We start from the raw sequence: 15,060 nt of genomic DNA on the forward strand, positions 1-15,060 counted from the left end.
AATCCCCACTCACCAGCAGCCTGGTTATGAGGGGCAGCCAATCAGAAGAAAGTTTAAGATAAATGAGGATTATTTTGAATAGGGAATCATACAAAGCCCAAGAACAGAGATATTAAGTGCTAATATAATATAGAGAACCTAATAGAGGCTTGTTAAATAGGTTGCATGATTATTAGCAATAAAAGATATTTTTGGTGGCCTCCAACATTAACCATTTAGCATTTATTTTCTGCAATAAATCTGCAATGAATCTACCGATTCATAATATAAAAGTAAATACTTTTATGTGTAAAACTGAAATTATATTTTGTACAAATAAAACATAATTAACTCATTACTGCTGTGAACTAAATTGACCTTGAATTCCTCAGATTATGCTAATATACAAAGTCTCTACACTAAAGTCTACAGTGTGTGTGCACATACAGGCATGGCGCTTGTGCAAGTGTAGGTTTGTGCAGGAGTGCTTGTGCACACATAGATGGGATTTCTCCCTGATGCCCACAAATACACACACACAGCTCAGGCTTTGTACAGCTGCCGACCCTCAGAGAGGCGTGCTGAGGGCAGCGTGAGCCTCCAGTGCATCTATCATCACGCTGACAGGGCTGCCGTCCCCACACACTGTTCAAAGTGAGATTTTCAGTATGGCTGCTTAGCAAATAATTGATGGGGTGCTTCCTGGTTTTTAAGGAGAGGAGCGGTTAGACGGCAGGCCAGCGACAAGCACTTTTAATGTGACGCGTGAATCACTCTTTCATGACCCATAAAGCCATCTGGAATAACAAAGCACCCGACTCCCATTTGGGTCTTTATTCAGAGGTTTCGGAGAGTTAGCGGTGAAGTTTTTATTCTAGCCAGTAAAGCCTGTCTGAGTCTAAAAGGTTGTTTCGTTTTTCTTCTCTTTCCGCTGATTCCTGATAAGGCACATCTTTTTGTATGAAGGAGTTAAACCTACAAGACTTCAAAGTGAACTACTAGGTGTCCATGTAAGAAGTAACTGTCCTTAATGCCAAGAAGTAAAAAAAAGTGAATAGAGAAGCAATTACTTTACTTTACAAATACTTTATAAGAAACATGGGAGTAACAAACATGGCAACACCAACTGTTTGTAATCTGTTGATTTGAAGCATTGACACCATTTTACCTTCTTGTTTTGTTTTGTTTCTTTCTTTTTCTCAAGTCTCAAGATTTTTAACACTAGCTTCCTTTTTTAGTAATGTGCATCCACAGACACTGGAAACCTCACATGTCCAATAATTTCACTCAGTAGAAAAAACTGGAGCACAGGCTTTTGGTGCTAGCTGTAAGTACATATAGCTGCCAGTAGAGCAGCAACTACAACAACCTGAGTCAGCCTCCACCCGTAACTCAGACTGCTCACTCCTTTAACAAAGCACCTGGAACTTTCAGCCTGACTTATGTAATACTGCACGCACCGTGCAGCTGTAGCTACATTAGCAAAACCTTTTTGTATCCGATTCTAAATGTTTATTTTAAATATGCCGGTGGGCTCGTTAACACGGGTGTCTATGAGCATTGGCTCGCTTTTAGAGTCGGCCTCATTTAACAGCAAAGAACGGGTCAAAGAATAAGAACAAATGGGTTTGCCGTTTTTGCCATCGCCATCTTGGTGTTTTGAAATTAGATGAGGGCGAGGAGCAGTAAATAACTGAGGGCACACTGATAGGCTAGTTTACACAGTAAAGCATACTCTGATTTATCTTTCTCTGTAACTTTAAATAATGAGGTAATTCACACAATGAACAATATTTTGTATTAACTAAAAGCTGAAACGAGTGATTGAGATCAGAAAAGTGTTTACTGAGAACGATCACATGACCAGTGGGGTTATTTTCCTATAGACTGCTAAACACACACACTTGTCACCTTCAAAGCTAGCAGCACCATTAACCGTTAATAATACTTCTCTCTTTATTAATCACCTTAAAATGTTGCCACTGTTATTCAGGGTAAATCAGCAGCGTGTGTTTTGCATTTGTAAGATTGGGACTCATCTCCTCTTGTGTGTCTTGAGTTGATCATTTGGGGGCTGCTGGTGGGTTAAACAAGAACAAAAGAGAGAGTACTGTAAATGTTTGAAGTTACATCATGTACAGTCGAACCAACAAAGTTGCCATGTGTGCTCTCCAGGAAAAAAGAAATCCTTTTGGCCTGACATCTGTATTGACAGAACATAGTGAGCAGTGAAGTGTGATGCCTGTAACGTCTGTGAGCTGTCTTTCCACTTCCTGTTATTGTCCAGCATGTCTGAATGGCGTCTGGAGCCCACTGCACCTTCCCAGCAGATGGACTGCAAATATGGCCTCTGATTTATCTGGCCACTGATTAACTGTGAGAAAACAACACTCCACCAAATGTGTATGTGTATGTGTGTGGTGGGTGGCGGTGGTGGGGAGGACGTTGCTAATATATTCATGAAAATGTATTCATAAAAAATGATAATTGTGATCGAAACCCCTCCGTGGCTCAGAGGATGAGTCAATAAAAAGCAGGCGAAATTGACAGGCGCCTGTTATATGGACAGCACTTGCAATAACAGATGGGGGGGCAGAGGGATGGACTGCACGGGCGCCTGATTGATCACACTAAAGTGGGTGAGTGTTAAAATGTTACGCAACAAGCTTTTATTTCCTTCCTTTGCAGGGCTTCATCATACATGATTCTTCTACGGTGAGAGGAATATTTTGTTAAATCTATTTTCAGGATTGCAGCTTGTGTCTTAACACCTTCCGTTGTTATTCACTTGTTATCTTGTGCTACTAAGTCCTCTTGAGATAATCTGAGGTAATTCAATGTGAGCGCCAGTGTGAGCTCACGAGGAAAACTGACACGCCTCAGCTTGAGTTTGCTCTCTTTTTCCTGTATAAAGTTTTTTTTTTTCCTTTCCACCCATCAGTGTGCAGCTCCCTCGTTGTCTGAGTGTTTAGCGGCGACTTGGACAAGACTCAGACATAGATGAATGTCAGCCATTATCGCGGGCGGCCATTTGTGCTGGTATTTGACTCACTAATGATCGTCTTCCAGGCGGGGTTCATCAGCTTTAGTGCAGACGCGCACATGCTCCGATTCAAACTTCGGGCTAATTTGTCCCTCTAGTTCATCATTTGACAATCGGCTCGTCCCCATATGTACACCCCCTCCCGCTTCGCCTTTTACTGCGCTCACTCAGTATATGTGTTTTGCAGATGGAGGTTGGCAACAGGTTTAACCCCGGTGGACTCTGGCCGGGTCAGACCCCCCACTGGTCCGTGCCAGCCTCGTGTGTTGGCAAGCCCACCTGGACCTAGCACCTGCTTATGTCACCGGATGTGGCAGGGGGATGCATGCTGGGAGGAGGGTGTTTGTTTGTGTGAGCAGTAGGAATAAATCAGCAACTGGGCTGCAAAAGTGCAAATTTTAAGTTGACCAGACTGCGAGTGCTTTTATAGGGCCATAATGCCCCACTATCTCTGTGTCTGTGTGTTAATCTATACACTTCTATGCACTTAACCATTGGCTTCACTTTTCACTTCATTTCACTGGAAGCCATGTCCATCTTTTATATACAGTCTGTTCCTAACCCCTAGTGGGGTACAGCAAGTCAAAGGGGCTTTGTTCTAAGTTACGTTTAACCTCGAAACTGCTTAAGACACCTTTCATTTAGAGGAATGTTTGTTTGTTTTCTATGGAACTAACAGTACAAGCAAAGATTCCCATCTGTACAAGCAGGTGATAACAGAAGAGTCACTGGCTGAAACTGTAGCTTTGTATTAAAGAGTAAATCACTATGTTGTCATGTGTGACAGTCCTATGGTTGCAGTGAGCGGAGTGTGTGGGCGGCATCAATGCAGACAGAGAGAGAGAGAGAGCTAGCAACACTGTCTGAGCCCTTCAGTAAGGTCAGCTTGCTCACCCCACTCCAAAATATCCCTGTGAGAGAGAGAGGGCAGTACATTATACCTAATGATGCCTCGCCAAGAGTTGCTGAGTGTTGGACATCGAGCGAGTGAACAGGGGGAGATATATGGCCAGGACCCAGGAGGTGAGAAAGAGAGATGGTGGGCCTGACTGTGAAGTCTCTCTGCTGTATGAAAGTGTTTCTGAGTGGTCTGTATGTGCACACATACTAAATATTGAAAATCAAATCGATTTTGAAAGCTGTTGTATGAACAGGGTTGTCCCCAGGGACTCTATATGGTTCGGTAAATGGCCCATCCTTTGTGCAGCATGTCTCTAGTCTTATTGATTCAAAGAGCTTTTTACAAGCCACATTCATGCAGTGCTTTGTATTTGCATACCAGTGAATGCATCAGGGACAATTTGGTGTTCGGTGTCCAAGAACACTTCAACTTAAGTGATAACTGGAGGGATTTGTGGACGAGCCACTCTACCTCCGAGTCACACTTATCCATATATAGACAGATAAACAGACAGATTCCTCCCATTACTTATCATGGCTTGCATTGTTTTGGGGGCCTTAACTAATAACTTGTGATACACAGTTTGTTAGCTAATGAGCTAATGCTCATTAGCTAATGTTATGACAGTTTCACAGCCAGAACCACACCTCAGTCATCACATCGAGTTTCAAAACACAAAGACGGGGATGGTGAAAATGCTGATTTTGAGACTTCAAACAAGCCACTGGGTGACATCATAGTGATTTCTTATTTCACACAATATAGATACTTTTTTTAATTATAAATTTTATGTAATTTTTTTTTCCATTAAACCGAAACTACCATATAAATTAGAGACTGCTCATTTCTTTGGAACTGTGCAAACTCAAATAATTAATGTACAGGTGTCATTTGGGGACATTTGCTAGAATAATGTTTCCTGTTTTATACATGCTCCTACACACACATATCCAAAGCCGTGTGAGAGCCGCACTTGAGCCCAATGGAGATGCATGAACAAATATGAATATTTAACATCTAAGTGTTTATATTAATTATTCATAAAAGCGGTACTTTGCAAATGGATTAAATTAATTATGTTGATAGAATTAGACTAGATTTGGAGGTTAATATAATAATGTTTTTATTATATTTGCTGTAATGGATTCAGAGCCATTCTCTATTAATTGGATTGATGACAGTTCAAAGCCACCAGGGTCATTTGTGCATCATCGGGACTTTGCATTAGTCAAGTTGGATGAAGTGGGCACATGACTTTTAAGAGTCATCATCTACTGTAGTCCAAAACTTTACACCGAGAACAGATAGGCAGGACACAATGGTGAGAAACGTCAGATTCTGGTGTTATTTTTTCAACATCTAGACAATACATTGGCATTGAAATCGAGTCACAGCAGCAAAAGCACTTCAGTTACAGCTTCCCTTTAAATAAATGTTAAATCCTAGCTGAATACATTCAACAGACATGTGGTGTTATCAGCTATTAGCTGGCACGTGTTGTCACTTATGTACTTTTTAATAATAATTTGCTATTACTACTCATCTTCGGGGGTGTACAGTGGACTTGTAGTCAAGATCGCCTAATCCAAGACCAAGACCAGAGGGTATCGAGACCAAGACGAGACCAAGACCAAGTTGAGACGAGACCAAGACCAAGTTGAGACGAGACCGAGACAAAAAAAGTCTTTAAACTGCAGCCAGATGCTGCTTTGTTTACAGGTGTCAGGCATATTTATGTGTTTTTGCTTTCGCACAGCCCTCCTCACCGCTGTCCACTGTCTCACTCACTTACTGAGAGGACAGACAGACGCTCCACTTGACTGTCGCGTCTGTCACCCTCTCTGTTTTTCACATAATAATATTATCCTATATCCTCGCATGTGATTGGCCACAATATGGAGGGAATGGAGCATAGCTGAGCCACTGTGTGAGACCTGAGCAGCGAAAGGAAATTAAGTGAGGGTAGAAATGACAGAAAGATTATTAGCTTCTGTTTTGAGTTTTGTTCAAAACAGAATGACTTCATATAGGAAAAAAATAAATATCACATATGCAGGACACCTTAAACTAGTTTTTTAATTAAGCAGCAAGGCAGAACACAGTCAGGGCTATATCAAGACACAGGGACTAATCCCCAATTCAACCAGACCCAGAACTGATCCGGAATTAAAACAGGACTACAACAGTTCAAAATCAGGACTACTTGGGATTTAACCAAAACAGAACCAGAATCAGAACTAGATGATAGTAGCACTAAAAGTCATCATAGACCTGCACTACCTTTATTTTTTAATTCTACCAAAGTCCACTATTTAGATTGAGAAAAGTTTATAGAATTATTCAGCCTTGTTGTGCAAACAAGCCTGCATAACTTAATAAATATAGAATTTGAAAAGTAACAAGTGGTATCTAAAAAGTTACACTAGGTACTAGATGTTCTGATGTTTGGCAAACAACCATTTGACCAACATCTGTGTCTCACCTGCTCGTGTTTCATCTGTTCTGTTCCTCTCTCTCTCCCTCTCTGCTCCTCTCTCTCGCCCTCTTTGTGCTGACAATCAAACCAAACACCAACATCATCAAATATACAGTTGAAACCAAATATTTACATACTCTTCAGATAAAAACACAAACACTTTTTTAATTGTAACATCAAATCAGACTAAATGTTTAGATTGATAAATATTAAAAACATATTTGTTAACTTTAAGAGTAAAGAGAGAAACTATCTGTATTTCTTTGTAAATGGCACCAAATTGTATTCAAAATTGAGCCACACTTATGGAGCTCCACAGTTCTTTTCCTGGTGTTTTGGTTGACATCTCTTGATTTTCCCATTTCAAAGAAACAGGCTCTGTGTTTTGCCTTATATGCATCCACAGCTGTGCCACCAATTTACTCACATGGACTCTACTAACCTATCAGAAGCTTCTTCAGCTCAGAATGGAATCGTCTGGAGTTTTCTTATTAATTAACAATAAACTTAGTGTACATGTACTCCTAAATTTGATGAAAGTGATTAAAATAGACAGCTCCCTCTTTTTATTCTGACATTTAACTCCAAATCTCCCGAACACTATGTCGATTTGAGAACGCAAGACCGAGACAGCGAGACCAAGACCAAGACTAAAGTCAGTCGAGACCAAGGCGAGACCAAGACCACGTAACCGGTCTCGAGACATCCAACTCTAGTGTACAGTATATGAAAACAGGCCCAAAACAGAAACCTCATACACGACTCTGTTCAAACAAACCTAATGACAACAATGAAAGTCCCATCCAGGAACAGAGCGGTCAAAACCAGCTTTGAAGAGCTAACGAAAGCAAGGCAGTGGTTAGTGGAGCTGAAAATAATGATTACAGATGACGCTAAACCGCGAGGAGAGACACTTCAACAGTGTAACTTCCACCAGCATTAGTTAAGTTAGCTAGCAGAGCAGCCCGGTGTGTGCTGTGAGCGATTATTTACAACATGGTGATGGGATAGCTCACTGCCATCGTGCTGCTGAACGGCTGAAACATGGGACAGTTTATTTTGCACAATCACTGTACATGCATATATCACTACCTCTGCACTACAGCTGTAATCTGCATTATTGATTCTACTCTATTTTTATTATTATTATATTTTCTTCTTATTATTATTGCTATTTATATAGTTACTCCATTTTTACCACAACTGTTACCATATTTGCAATTTTCTTTTCTTTTCTACGTGCAATATTGAGAGGGCTCTGAGCCTAAGAATTTCGTTGCTGGTAATGATCTGCCATTGTTACCTGTATATCGTTAGCTTCATAGCATAATTGCCTAAGTCATTTGACTAAGTCAATGACTTAGGCACTTATGCTATGAAGCTAACGATATGACAATTAAAACTGAAACTTGGTTGAGCAGGTGATCTGTATGGGTCCGAGCCTGCTCTGGGCTATTTTCTGCATGTTGTTCCCGCTGCTCTCTCATCCCCTAACTGCCGTCCAAAATAAAAGGTACAAATGTCCACAAACAGACCTTTAGAAAGGTGATGAATGCTCTTCAGAGGCCCACCTCCCCTCTCTGAATTTTTGCCTAGAGCCCTGACAGACTCCAGAAAAAAAATCTGACTCACCAAAACTTTTTGGATGATTGCCTCACCCCCCTGTGTACACGAAAACGTGACTGCAGGTACATCAAAACTTCAAGTTTTCACATTTTCTATTTATTGGTTAAATAATCTGACAATAGTTTTATCAAACCCTGAGTCTGTCCCAGGACTGGCTTTTAGGGTGTTTTCCCACCCTGACACTCGATCGGTCTAATGTGAGAAACTACTTTTGTATTTCACTATTTCTCATTGAATCAGATAATTCTGCAAATGTAAAATCTCAGCACAAAGGGCTCGTTAGCCACAACTTCAATCCATCCTAAAGATTCCCATCAGTCAAACTCTAGTTTCAAGTGGCCCTGTCCCTCCTTCCAGCACTGTGCCAACACTCTTCCTCGCCTTTAAAATCATATTACATTTGCTGAGGCTTGCGTATAAATTTTCCCTGCGTCTCATCAGGGCACCCCCCCAACTCAGTGTGGCCTCTCCTCTGACTGATATTGGCTCATCATACTTAATCTAGGGTGAAATTTCCTAGTCTGTGCTAAATGACTTGCAGCCTTCACGAGAGAGGAGATATTTATTTTTCTCAGGGCTAATGACCTGTCCCTCGGACCCACCCACTGATGGTTATTTACTAGGGCCCAGATGCTTGGGCTCAAAATGAGTGGTAATGTCAGCGGGCGCCATCCTTCATCGGGCCGCCCCTGATTGAATCCGAGTGATCCCATTGACATTGACTCTGTGACTTTTAAGGCCATTACCTTCCACCGCCCACGATGATCACCTCATCATCGCTTCTGAGCTGACAGCTGATTAGCAACAAATTACTGACAGGAGAAGGCTCTGACACTGGGTGCAGGAGGTTTGGTGTGTTACTATGTGTGTGAGTGAACAGAGGTGCAGGGTGGAGGGGAGTAGGGGGGTTTCCAAAGAGTCAGGGGCCTCCTCCTCCTCGTCCTCCTCACATACACCCAGAGTCTGACTCCCTGCAAACACTCAAAGTAATAGCCGTGTCTATGATGCAGCAGTGCCCTCACCACTGAGCTCATGGTAATGTAATAAGTGTGGAGGGAAAACGCCAGGGCTCATATGGTTAGCCTTCCTGCAACGAGGACATGAACAGCTGCTCCTCATTGGTGGAGAGGGAGTGCACTTCATTTCTCTGGCTTAGTGAGCAGGACTGATGCAGCTGATTTGTAAAGACACATTCTAGAAACTGATCATCAGAGCTCATGAGACCTTTACACCCCAACTTGTGAGCAGTATTTGAGTTCAGTTCAATTCATCCATCTATCGATTTATCGTCGTTTGCTTATGAATTGCATCGAGGCCCTACAATAACACAGAAAAGACCCCAACAATCAGATGACCCCTACGAGCAAGCACTTGGCAACTGTGGGAAGGAAGAAAACCCCTTTTGACAGGAAGAAACCTTCAGCAGAACCAGGCTCAGGGAAGGGCGATCATCTGGGGTGAACGGAGGTCCACGCCAGAAATGTTCTTCTATCAAACAACCATTAATTTAAACTTTGTAGACGTGTCATTTAGAAACGTGGGAGGGCTGAATTTCAAGAAAAAATAAGCTCAGGCTTATTTGAGAAAATCTTTTTGCACAAGTTTTCACTCTTGTGCAGAAATAATAATCTTTTTGAAGATGCACATAAAAAGTGTAAACTGTACTGTTATTATAGAAGTACCTGATGTCAAGGAAAAGGCAGTTAAGAACACAAATAACAGCAAGTTTGATCATTGTGCAGTAATCGTCCTCTGGGCTCAGCTGTTGTCTCCGTTCATTCACTGACTTCTGTGTTCAGCCATAAAGAGATCAAAGATGCTGAAGCGCCAATACAAGGCTTTTCCCCAGAGTTCAGGCATCACGTCACCGTGAAGTGCTTTGTAATGTCTTTTGGGACTGAAACTGAAGAGCTTAAAAATCCGGAGTTCCTGGACTCAGTATCCAAAGTCTCTCATGTTAGCATTAGTAAGCAGTGTTTAGCCTCTATGAATAGTTTTACCCTTCAAAACAACTAATCCGTTTGGATGCTAGTAAGGCTTGAAGTCAAGAGTTTGGCTTCATTAACAGGTGTTCCTGCACAGGCATCTGAAGCTGCCTGTGACGCCTCATCTCTGCTAATCTGAGGCACACAACTGGACCTCGTCATGGTTTGATGCCTTTGGGGGGATTTTTATTGAATCATTATATTATAAAAATATTCAATCCTGTTTTGTGACGTAGACGTTTGTGCTGTGGTTTTTGTGAGTAAAATTCTCCTGTATTTTATCAAAGCCTATTTCTTCTTGCATCACACACCCATTTGTCTCGTTTCCTTGCCCCACCCTCTTTCAAAGACTTCAATAAAATACCCCTGCGAACACTTTCTATGGAAGGACAGTTTCCTGAAGAAGAAGATACCCCTGATTATAACCTGATTGTGTAGATAGTCCCGCTGTCTGTGTAGAATAAACATATAAAGTTCATTGTTTTATTAATTTTAAGGTTTTTTAACAGCTGCTGTTTCTAAAGCTGACAATATTTTGTAATATGTCCAAGAGTTTTTCACAAAAAGCTCCAGCTTTTTCGCAGACATTCACTCACTCCTGAGGCACAAAACAACCTCCCTTGCCTCCTGGAGGAGCATCTGCCTGGGCCTCTAGCCCTTAAGGACCAGACAAGATGGCGGCAGATGAGGGGGGAGATGCTCCATTTGCTGCCAACAGGATCCATTTTTAATGCTTGGAGGCAATTTGAGGCCCCTTTTATTTACACATTGGTCCCAGCATACCAGGAGTCATAGATGCAGGGGATGGGAAACTTGCGAGGTCTCCGGAGTTTATAGGTGTTTTGACGCTGGTCTGCGGATGTCATTGAGATGTTGGAATTGACAGCTGATCCCGGCGCTGTGAGTTCTTTAAAAAGGCCAGAAGTGGCAAAGGGGAGGATGAAATGGTCTCCACTTGTGTCTCACTGGGACTGAAACAGGATTTAAAAAGCTAGAAAAGCACTTTTCCTCAGTCACAGAAGCAGAAGATCACACATGCCCCACTGATGGGTCACCATCATCATATCACCAGATACTTTTTTTGTTTTTATCCTTTAGCCTTTAGTTGTTTCTTGCTTTTCCTGTTTATCTACATTAGTCTTTTAGTTATGGTTATTTTGTATAGTGTCTTGTTATTTTTCTAGCCTTTCTCCTCTGTGTGTGTTTGTGTTAAAGTCTTGACTCAGTGTGTCGTCTTTTTTCCAGTTTTACTTCGTCTCATTATCTTTGATTAGTTTCACCTTTTTCTTGTTCCCCAGCTGTTTCCGCTCCCTCGTTAAACCCTCATATTTAATGTTTGTTCATGTCTGTGTATTTAATTATTTGTTTTTGTTTTGTAATTTTTTGTTTTTGAACATGGATCACCCAAAACTCCAGCATTCAGATGTTCAGGTACCTGAAGGCAACAGACACAGTTTTTTTTTGAGGTAATCTTTTTAAAATGCATATTTTTCACAGTTTTGAATATTGCAACTAACCTAAAACCTACAGCTGTGAATTTCTGGCTGTGTAGAAATCACTTGCATATTTTTCCCAATTTTTTCCCCCCATTTCAGGTCACATTAAATAAAACGGGAAGTTCATGTAATCAATTATGGTCATTTGCGGAGCCAGAAAAGAGGATTATCTCGGGTACGCTCATTGCCTAACAGAAGTCACTGTGTCATAGTCAGATCCACCCCTTTCAGGTGGCAAACAGGCAAACCCTTCAGCATAGGCTGAGGTTTGCCTGTGGTTTGGACCCAGTCTCAGTCTGTTGTCAGTCTGTGGCCTCTGTGAGAGTCATTGCATTTAAGACAGTGATAGAGCCTCCCCTCTGGTGAATAGGGTCACACTGGCGTGTCTGTCACTTAGCCCGGCTGACTTTCCCCTCTGTATCTCCCTCTCTGTCTGCCTGTCAAGATGGCAGATGACAGCAGGGGCCACCGTGGGACCGCCGGCTCCCAGTGAAGCTCCATTTGCTGTCCTCCGTGGAGAATCCCCCCCACCAGCTATATTTCAAGACCGTCACGCTGCTGTCACGTCAAAGACTCTGGCAAAAAGGCGAGGCCTCTCCCATAAAACATCAAAAGCATCCGCTGCAATGAAAACACAAGTGAGGGGGGCCTTGTCAGTCTCTACATCCCTTCTTCTAAGCGACTGTAGCCCACCGCCACTACACACGGCTTCCACACTATTCATTCATTTTTCATGCTGCACAGTCGGCGATCCGAAATGCACCATCTATTCTGCAGCTGACGTGACCAAATGTCTGCACATACCGGAGCTGTCTGTGCAAAAGTTTTATGATACAAGATTATTTAAAAGCCTCTTTGATGAATAGACATTATAGGGCCAAAAATAACATTAATCGGACTTTAAAAACTCTTTTTACACATGACACTGACTTTTGAGTGACGTGTTCTCATATTTCTATACATTCAGTACATCTTTAATCAGTGTGCCAGATATTTGAACTTCTCTTTGACACTGAAGTCAAACATCTGTAGCAGGACTTTTCATTTGCTGTTATACAACCCGAGTACACAAGTTTATTGTCAGTTCATTAAGAGCCCAGTTAACATGATTTAACTTAAAATGAAGTTTATCCGCATTTAAGGGTTTATACAAACGTTGGGATTTCATTGGCTCTATTCATAAAATACAAGGGCTTACTGAACGTATGAAACTGGTGGGAATCATTTGCAGTGATTCAGTCACCGGAGATTATTCTTTACAATGTCAGTTGAAAGAAATGTGTCCATCCCCCCCAGGTGATTTCAGATACTCCAAGAATCTGAGGTGCCAGAATCAGGAGTGAAGCTTATCAAGATATATTTATGTAGAATTTATGTCTAAAATCAGGGTTTTATTATGTTTTAAGTATTAATGCAGTTTCCTTTTCACACTTTAAGCCCTGAACAAACACAAACGCTGATGTCACTACAGTTCATTAAGGCAATTTAACAGATTTTTATACTTTGTATACCTTTGTTTCCATTTTTATCGCCCTGTGTATGTTCTCGTATTTGTATACATCAAATGTATCTTTTAGTCTTTGTGCCAAATACCCAAAACTCATTTTTACCATTTCTGCCTGTCAGGCTTTTAATTTTCTGGTATGAAACATTTCCTTGAGTGATTTGTTAAAACCCAGATTAGTGTTAATAAAGCTGAATTAATGTTTAACAGTAAATTTCTGTTCAAATTAAAAGTTAAAAAGTAAACAAAGCAAACAAAACGTCCACATTATATTTTACTTTAGTCACAGAAACAATAAAACGGTGGTTAAACTAGAACATCAGCAAATGTGACAAACTGTAATCTTACACTTTAAAGTGCCAGCAGTGGTGAAGAAGTGATGGTTTGTTTGGTTGGTTTGACTTTGAAGTTTCACATACCTCTGCTGTTTATCCGACCGGTATTGCGAAGGATTGCAGTCTATCCTGTCAGGCGAGAGGTTTCCCCAGCCAACCGGCAAATTCAAACGCTGTTATTCTGTAAAGCGGCGGTCCCCAACCCCGTCGTTTGGTACCGGGCCGCGAGAGTTCGGGTGTGAAATTTATGGTTTTCAGGGTTTTTGTCGTTAACTCGGTTTCCCTGGGTCTTTTCCCGTGTTGTAGTTTTGTGTCTTATTTTAAAAGAAATATTTATGCGTTACCATAGCGAGCAGAGAGGAGGACGTTACTCTGTGTTGATGGCGCAGTTCAGGAGGACGCTGCTAATAAAGTTACACAATTACTCAGTGAATTTATTATTATATTTACAAAATACCACAGTTTTTGTCTCGATCGTATCATTTTTTTGTTGTATTTATCCGCGACACCTTAAAGGCCGGTCCGTGAAAATATCGTCTGACATTAAACCGGTCTGTGGTGCAAAAAAGGGTGGGGACTGCTGCAGTACCGCCCATCTTATCTGGGAAAATGTGTCCTAATTGGGATTCAAACACTCAGTAATGTTTGAAATAAATAAAAACAGCCTGAACTCCACGTCCTGACTGTACTCAGCTGCTGCTATTGAAGTTTAGGCATAATGTCACGTCACATGACCAACCATCTAGCTGTCTGCTGCAACACTACGAAATAAGTCACAACGCACAATATAAGCAGATGACATGGTTTCTTACCAATAAATAAAATTTAAAACGTTCCATAAACTTCTGACAGTATGATCTGTCCTCAGATTCGTTCACCTGATGAGTTTCAGTTTGGAACGAACATCTGCCTGAATGCAGACGGTGGGGCTCCTCATATTTAAAATATCTACAATGTTGTTTGAGTGAACAGCAGAGATCAATGCGGTATCTGTGTCTCTGATGGATAATCCTACATCCTGGACCTCACTTTAAAACTGCCATGTAAAGAAGCGAGGCCCATTTAAAATATGTTTTCTCTGTCTACAAGTGAACCTGGTTCTCACTGAGATGGAAGTAGAGGAACACACATGGACAGACACACACCACCCCCACAGAGATGAGTCCTGTATGCATTATGTCCAGACTGACACGTCAAGAGGCCCTAGATTAACTGCTCCCCCCCCCCAGACTTCCTTTTATCCCCACCGTTCCAGGGGCCACGCTCATTTACATAAACAGATAATCCTTGATAAAAATTTCCATTAGACAAAGGTGAAATGGATCAATTTCTGCTGCCAAGATAAATCTCACGTTTTACACCGACAGGGTCATTACACAAGCCACATTTCAGGAATAATGTATTTAAAAAGTCCGCCGGTAGTGGCCATTTCCCGTTTTCCAATTACCTTTAAGAAAAGCTTATTCTGTGGACAATAAAGCACATTACGGCACAATATGATACAGTCCATAAAGATCAACGTGTTTGATGAGAGGTTAGCGAAAGCTCAGCATATTTCGGGGGGGATGTCACAACCCCGTGGTTATCGCTGACACCTCGCTGTGCTTGACATGCAAATGTCCTATTACGCCCAGTCCAAATAGATTAAGAGGCCTGTTGAGAAATAAACAGTTTTTTCGCCATGTTTTTTTTTTCTGTCTGCAGTGAAGGTGGGA

At 41.5% G+C, this 15,060-nt stretch overlaps 1 protein-coding gene across 6 annotated transcripts in view; it reads left to right on the forward strand.

Moving 5' to 3' along the window:
- paqr3a (progestin and adipoQ receptor family member IIIa) overlaps positions 1-15,060 on the forward strand; it is a 162,767-nt gene that overhangs the window by 115,334 nt on the left and 32,373 nt on the right. The window contains exon 3 of one of the 6 annotated variants that reach the window (XR_014280303.1): positions 3,210-3,589. The exons of the other annotated variants lie outside the window; for them this stretch is intronic. The gene's annotated coding sequence lies outside the window, so the exon portion shown is untranslated. Of the gene's footprint in view, positions 1-3,209; positions 3,590-15,060 lie in introns of those variants that run through there. 6 annotated transcript variants of the gene reach the window in all.

This window comes from Aulonocara stuartgranti (genome assembly GCF_965226115.1).
Source record: "Aulonocara stuartgranti genome assembly, chromosome: 12".
Taxonomy (NCBI): Eukaryota; Metazoa; Chordata; class Actinopteri; order Cichliformes; family Cichlidae; genus Aulonocara; species Aulonocara stuartgranti.